Source organism: Chrysochloris asiatica, unplaced genomic scaffold (assembly GCF_000296735.1).
Source record: "Chrysochloris asiatica unplaced genomic scaffold, ChrAsi1.0 scaffold00355, whole genome shotgun sequence".
Taxonomy (NCBI): domain Eukaryota; kingdom Metazoa; phylum Chordata; class Mammalia; order Afrosoricida; family Chrysochloridae; genus Chrysochloris; species Chrysochloris asiatica.
In genome coordinates, this window is record NW_006408873.1 from 400,919 (window position 1) to 409,182 (window position 8,264).

The 8,264-nt window shown below is 37.7% G+C and overlaps 1 pseudogene; it reads right to left on the minus strand.

Annotated features, from left to right (window-relative positions):
* Positions 1-6,720: 6,720 nt before the first annotated feature.
* On the minus strand, positions 6,721-7,567 carry LOC102837059 (annotated as a pseudogene).
* Between the last annotated feature and the right edge of the window lie 697 nt (positions 7,568-8,264).

Genomic DNA, 8,264 nt, shown 5'->3' on the forward strand with positions numbered 1-8,264 from the left:
AATCACCAGTAATGATCAATACATCTTGATTGCATGTTTGATCAATTTCAGATTGAAGAAGTTGGTAGAATTCTTCTATTTCATCCTCACTGGCTTTAGAGGTTAGTGCATAAATTTGAATAATAGTGGTATTAACTGGGCTTCCCGGTAGGCACATGGATAGTATCCTATCACAGACAGTTTTGTATCTCATGACTGATCTGGATATGTTCTTTTTGACAATGACAGCACAACACCATTCCTCTTTGTCATTCCCGGCATAGTAAATCATGTGGTTGTCAAATTCAAAATGGCCAACACCAGTCCATTTCAGCTCACTAATGCTAAGATATCGATGTTTATGTGTTCCATTTCATTTTTGACAACTTCCAGTTTTCCCAGATTCATACTTCGTACATTCCATGTTCTGATATTCAATGGATGTTTACAGCTATTTCTCTTCATTTTGAGTTGTGCCCCATCAGCAAATGAAGGTCCTGCGGGCTTTTCTCCCATGAGTTTTACTTCATTCGCTTTATCACAGTCAACTCTACTTTGAGGAAGCAGCTCTTCCCCAGCTGCATTTTGAGTGCCTTCCAACCTGAGGGGCTCATTTTCTGGCATTATATCTGACATTATTTCTCTGCTAGGTTTTCAGTGACTAAATATTCGGAAGTAGTTCGTCACTCTTTCTTCCTAGTCTGTGTTCATTTGGAAGCTCATCTGAAACCTGTCCACCATGGATGACCCTGATGGTATTTAAAATACCAGTGGCATATCTTTCAGAATCACAGATACTCACAAGCCACCACAGTACAACAAACTGACAGATGAGTGGTAGACTATTATTGATAGTAATTATAAAATCAGTTGTGCACCCCTACCTTCAATCAATGCATTTTCCTATCACTGCTCACACCCCCTTTTGTCTCCCTCCTGTGCCTGGTAACCACTCATAACCTCTAGTCTCTATCATACATTTGTCATTTTATATGTAAGGTCATATAATATTTGTCCTTTTGCAATGGACCTATTTCACTCAGCACAATGTTTTCAAGCTCCATCCACACTGTGGCATGCATCAAGACTTCATTTCTACTACTGTCTGAGTAGCACTCCAGTTTATGTGTTTACATTTTTTTTTTTTTATCTATTCATCCACTGATGGATATTTAGGTTGTTTCCATTTTTGGTTACTGTGAATAGTGCTGCAGTGAACACTGGTGTATAAGTCTCTTTTTGAGTCTTTTGGGTATATACCTAGGAGTGGAATTTCTGAGTCAGATGCTAGTTTTGTTTTTACGTTTTTGAGGACCTGCCACATTGTTTTCTACAATGGCTGTACCATTTTGCATTCCCACCAGCAATGTATAAGGTTTCCAATTTTTCTTACATCCCTGCCAATATTTATTTTCACACAATGCACATGATGGGCATACAGACACACAACAAACATGTAGGGACACACAAACAAACATGAACACAGAGTCACAGTACAGTGATAGATGCCTATGTAGGATCTAGCTAGCTACTCAGCCCATTAGAACTATGACCCACTTAAAGGAGTTGGGAATGCCAGCCATTGTGGAGGGAAAAAAAACGAAGTCTTACTTAAGGTCTTCCAAAATAGGCTGAGTCTTTTGCCACTTCCCAACACATCTCACTGGTCAATTCCATGGTTGGGACTCAAGGACCTAGGGTTGGTGGGATGCTTTTTTTGTTTTGTTTTTTTATCTTAGTCATCCTAACAGGAATGAAATTATATGAATCTCTCTGCTGGCAAATGATGTTCAACATCTTTTCTTGCGTCTGGTGACATCTGAAGGTCCTCTTTGGTCAAGTATCTATTCAAGACTTTTGTCCATTTTATGATTGGGTTATTTGTCTTCTTGTTAAGTTTTATATATATTTTGGTTATTAGATTCTTGTCAGATATATGGTTTCCAAAGACATTCTTCTAGTTGGTAGCTTGTCTTTTTATTTTCCTTTATTAAGTCTTTGGATGAATAAAACTTGAAAAAGTTTTATGAAGTCCAACTTATTTATCTTTTGCTCTCTGTGTTTTGTTAGCATTTTAGATGATTTCAGAAAAGCTCTTAGCTTTCCACATATGTCCTGAATCATATTAAGGAATTTCCTTTCTATTTAAATCTCCTTTAGGGTTTTCATCAAGAAAGGGTGTTGGATTTTATCAAATATTTTTTCTGCATCCATAGAGATGATCATGTGGTTCTTTTCTTTTGTTCTATTGATGTGATGTATTACATTGGTTGATTTCCTAATGTTGTGCCATCCTTACATTCCTGCAATGAATCTTACTTGGCCAGTGTATGACTCATTTCATATGCTGTTGAATTTTGTTCATTAGTGTTTTGTTGAGGATTTTTGCATCTATATTCATAAGTAATATTGACCTGTAACTTTGTTTTCTTCTGGTGTCTTTGTCTGGTTTGGGTATCAGGGCTGTGTTTGTTTTATAAAATGAATTATCTCTATCTTTTGAAAGGGCTTAAACAGAATCCATGTCCATTCATCTCTAAATGTTTGGTAGAATTTCCTGGCGAACACATCTGGTCCTGGTTATTTTCATTTTGGGGGGAAGGTGAGAGAAAGGGGAAAAGAGATTTTTGATCACTGATTTGATTTCTTTACTTGTTATGGGTCTGTTGAGATTTTCTATTTCCTCTTGAGTCCATTTGCATAGGCTGTGTGCTTCTAAGAATTTGTCCATCACATCTAGGTGATTCAGTTTGTTGCCACACAGTTGTTCGCAATATGCTGTTACAATTTTCCCTAGCAGGTCCATTGTAGAGTCCCCTTTATTCATTTTCTATTTTGGTAAACTGTATTTTTCTCTTCTTTGTCAGTCTAGCTAAACCTTTAATTCACAATGAAAAGTTAAAAAGAGTTGTAATCTATCCCATTATTTAACAATAATTAGACATTTAAAACTGGTAAGGTTTGTGGTTCATGTTATTAATCAGCCATGCATCATGAAAAAGTAAAAAGACTTAGGGATAGAAAGTTTAGGCCCCTAAGTAAAAGAATCTCCAAATCCAGGGATAAAATCTTGAAGTGTCAATTAGCCACCTTCACAGATTGAAAGTTAATACAGAGTTGAAGGTCTCTATAGTCCAAAGAATTTGGATGACACTGGTAATCATTTGGTTTTGCTGTTGTTGCTAAGAATCATCAAGTTAGTTCCAACTCATAAGAGACCACCGAACTTACGGTTAACAGTTCAGTGCTTACCCTACAGTGCCATACCAGGAATCTAATAATTAGCATTCTTTATATAATGGAGTTCTGGTATGGTGCCATAGGATAAGCACTGAAATGTAAGGTCAGTTTAAACCACAAGATCGGTGGTTCAAAACCACCAGCTGGTTCCTTGGAAATCTTACACAGGGTTGCTATGAGTCAGAACTGACTTGATGGCACTTAACAACAGCAATTTTATATAAAGGAGTCTTGGTGTGGTGCTACAGGATAATGCACAGGATCACAAGTTCAGTTTGAAACACAAGGTCGACTTGAATCAGAACCAACTCGACAGCATGTAACAACAAAAACAACTTAATATGAAAGAACTCTGGTAGTGTATTGGCTATGTGTTGGGCTGCTAATCGCAAGGTTAGCAATTTGAATTCACCAGCTACTCCATGGGAGAAAGATGAGACTTTAAACCCTCTACAGGGTCGCTGACTTAGAATCAACTCAACAGCACACTACCACCACCACTCTTAATATAAAAAAGAAATCATTTCAAATTTTTAGTTATGAATAAACTCTAGTAGGCTGCAACAGTTCTGTTAAAGTTAACTAAGGTGATGAAAAATGGTTACAAACTGAAAGGCAGGGATCCTCTTAAAGTCTAGAAAACACAGTTGGAAAATACTCATCAGAGTTTCTTTAGATATACTAAAGAGACTGGTGTTCCAAATGAAGGTTTTACAAATCAGAATTGTTCTTGAGAGGTGATCAAGATTAGTCAAAGTATTTTTCCTTGATTTTACCACACAGAAGTCTCATCTTGACCTGAAACTCCTAAACAGAATCATCCACTTGCATATTTCCTCAATCTTGGATTTACTCAATCTTGGCTTTGTCTACACATATCAATTGTAAATTAGTGATGTGGGATTCTAGTTCATGAACCAATTTCTTAGGTGTGGCTGGTTCTTACATGAACTCAACAGACCCTAAAAACATACTATATAACTAATAATTTATTTCTATTGTTGTTAGGTGCCATTGAGTTGATTCTGACTCATAGAAATCAACAGAATGAAATTATCTGGTCCTGTGCCATTCTCACAATTGATGCTGATTGAGTCCACTACAGCCAAGAGCCACTCTTTGAGTGTCTTCTTTTTTGTTGACCCTCTGATTTACCTAGCATGACATCCTGATAACATATCCAAAGTTGATGAGAATGAAGTCTTACCATTCTTGCTTGTAAGGAGAATTCTGGCAGTATTTCTCATCCAAGACACATTTGTAACTAGGTATCTAAATTGGCCAGCTTGTTGGATAGCAGTGGAGACCTCATATAGGTATGGCTTCTGAACGAAGTAGGTAAAGCCATTTGGATGACCTTAATGAAGAATAAACAAATCTGTGTTGGAAGAAGTACAACTAGAAGTCTCCTTAGAAGTCAAGATAGCCAGACTTTGTCTCTCATACTTTGGGCACATTATCTGGAGAGACCAGTCCCTGGAGAAGGACATTCTTGGTACAGTGGAGGGTCAGCAAAGAGGGAGATTCCCAAAGAGATGTGTTGGCACCCTGGATGCAATGAGCTCAAATGTAGCAATGACTGTGAATTTGGAGCTCGATCAGGCTGTGTTTTGTTCTGTTGTGCATAACGTCACTATGAATTGGTAACAACTCAACAACACCTCACAACTATAGTGATGATTCTGAAACAAAAGCAGAAAATTCAGAGCTAGAGAATTTCCTCTTTCCCTCTTTCTTTCTTCTAAAATCCTTAAATCTTAAAAAAAAATAATAATAAATCACATGGTTCAGACTGTACCTAAGAGTAATAAAATTGTAGGAGGACACTGCAGGGTATGTGAACAGATAGCCTAAAATGTAAGGTACATACAGAACTTTAAATGGTGACTTTTAAGCACGCTAATGTAGTTAAAATCAAGGCTACTGTTTTTTTATACAATAACCAGCCTACATGACATCCCATAACAGATGTGATTTTTAATTGGATTAAAGAATTGTTAGCATATTTTCTTCTAAATAACCCACATGAAAACACATGCCATTCTTTAAATGCTTTTGTCTGCTCCCTCCTATGTGAGAATATAAAGTTATGAAAAATGCTAGCAAGACAAAATATAAACTAAAGGAATACTCTAAAGCTAGCCTTTAAATTCAGATAAATATTTTCTTTTTCTTTTAGTCTTGCTCAGAAAGAAGTCAGAAAAATATTAATCATTCTTAGCTTGATAACCTGGAAAATCATCTATCTTTGCTTGGCTCTTTCATTGCAATGTAGGGACTAAAATTTAGGTTTCCTAAGGAAGAGATGAAACAACAGAGTTATAATGTATTCCAGAAGTTATAGAAGTTTTTTTGTTTTTTGTTTTAATTTCAGGTTAACGACATAAAGAAACATCTAAGGAATACCTGGTGTGACAACGATAAACCACTGGACCGCAAGGATGGTTAGAACCACAAGGTCGGTGGTTTAAACTCACCAGCTGGGTCGCTGTGTGTCGGAACCAATTCAACGGCACTTAATTAACAACAAAAGCAGACCTAAGTCATATCATAAGGCTAGAACCTGAGTCTGAGTTCTGTCAACTTCCTCTATAACCTCAGACATTATTGTTGTGAGATGTCACTGAGCTGGCTCCCATTTGTGGTACCCTTATGTATAACAGAATAAAACAGCACCCAGTCCTGTGCCATCCTCACAATTAATGTATTTGAGACTATATTTCAGCTATTGTGTCAATACAACTCATGAAGACGTCCCTCATTTTTTCTCATCCTTTTACTTTACCAACCACAAAGTCCTCATCTAGTGATAGGTCTTTCTTTTTTTTTTGAAATTTAGAAACAAATTTTATTTAAGATCTGAAATACAATCCCTAAAATAGCAACTTTTCAGAAAACAGTGGCTACACAATGCATTGCCTCTATCATGTTAGAATGTGTATTAGACTCAAATACAAAAACCTTGAAACAAACCACCATCCTTCAACAACTTGAGCAAAGATAGAATGCCTAAGGAACAACATAGATGACTTGCAGAGGGATGGGCTGTTTTACTTCAAGCACCATTTTAAAAAAAGAGAGAGAAAGCACAATTGCATGGGTTTTCAGGTCTATACATTAAGTTGAACCTTTGGCATTAGGAATCAGGGCATTTTGTCATGTAGCATTAACACATATTAGAAAATTATGTAGTGTCAACAGGATAGAACCACCAGCATTCAAGCAATGTTGTCAACTAGACAAGAATTGTTCTACTGAATGTTTCTTCTTTGTCTAATTACTGCATACGTACACTGGTAGCAACTTTGAAATACAAAAGGGAGCTTACATTCTCCTTTTATTTTCTGTTTGAAGCAAACAGAAAACAAACTTAAATATAAACCCTGTGAGAGATAACATTAACAGTTTTAAAGAACATCAATTATACACAAAAAAGACTAAGAACAAAAAGAAAAATATTTACAGATACCCTGATGTTAACAATAAGCGGTCAGTAGACCCTCACAGGGCTTTGCAATGATACTCAGCTGCAGCCACTTTGTAATCGCTGGTAGTAAACATGGCTGCAGAATTCTTTGCCAGATATTTCAGAAAATCATGTAAAGAGCCTAACAATAATCCAAGACTCTTCTCATCAAGGGGCGGATGGACCAACATTGCTCCGATTCTCACAAATAATCTCAGTAGGTGTGGCGCTCCATAAACCTGGGTCATCGGCACATCAGGGTGGGCCATGAAGATTTCAGCATACTGGGGCCTCTCAAATTTGTAGAGCAGCTGAGTACCCAACATCACATTGAAATATTCTTTTGTCCCTGCCACAACTTTGTTAACAGCATATTCCTTATTGTCGACATTTCCTTGTGATCTCTTACAATTTGTGATACTCTTCCAGAATGGCATCAACATTTTTCTTAGCTGGGAGCTGAAACAGCTGCTTCTGCCTGGTAACCAAGTCCCAGTCCTCGATGAGCCAGGGTTTTAATTCTTCAGGAATCTTCACTTTAACCTCCACTCTATTCTTAAATGCCTCCTTGTTTTCAATGGTAGGATCAGCCTGGGCCCTTTTCTTCCGAGGTGGCTGAGGTGCTTCACTGGTACTTCCACCATCTCCGTATCCAGGACCCTTTTGTTTGTTCTTCCTTGTCTGTCTCACAGATCCTGAAGGGGGGTTCTTGGCAAAGCGACCTCCCCACTCCACCCATCTGCCTGGAAGAGCTGGCTCCAGATCTTTCCAGAGGAGGCCCCTCTCATCTTACTTCTCTGCATGTTGCTTCTAGTTGGCTTGCTGAAGTTGTCTTCCTTCTTCTGCAGATTCTTATCCATGAGTTTGAGAACCCTGCTTTCTGGAACTTTCAACCCTGTTTTTATTCCAACCAATAATCTTCTCCCTTCTTCCTCTTCCAAGAATTCCTAGGGCTTTCTCAGATGGAACCTTAAAAGGTTTTCAGGGATAGTCTGGAAAGATGAAGTGGGTATTCCAAGATTCTGAAATGAGGGACGATTCTGTAGTCAGGATCAGATCTTCTCATACTTACTCAACACACTTAGTTTTTCTGACAGTGACCTGAAACAAGAATCCAGCTCTTCCCAGCAGCCAACGTGTGATCACTGCTGTTCCTCCAACTGCCATAGTAAAGCCAGGTTTCCATGATAGGTCTTTCTTAATGACATGTTTCTACGGAGCATCTGGCTGTATTCCCTCCAAGACTGATTTGTTTTTCTGGCAGTCCATGAGATAGTCAATATTCTTTGCTAACACTACAAACGAAGTGTATCAATTTTTCTTCCATCTTCCTTTATTATTGTATAGCTTTTATATGTAAAATTAGGAAAGGTGTGCAACAGAGTTGTATTCTTTCACCATACTTATTCAACCTGTATGCTGAGCAAATAATCTGAGAAACTGAGTTATATGAAGAAAAACAAAGCATCAGGATTGATGACTCATTAACAACCTGCAATATATAGACGAGACAACCTTGCTTGCTGAAAATACTTACTGATGAAGATCAAAGAGCATAGCCTTTGGTATGGATTGCATG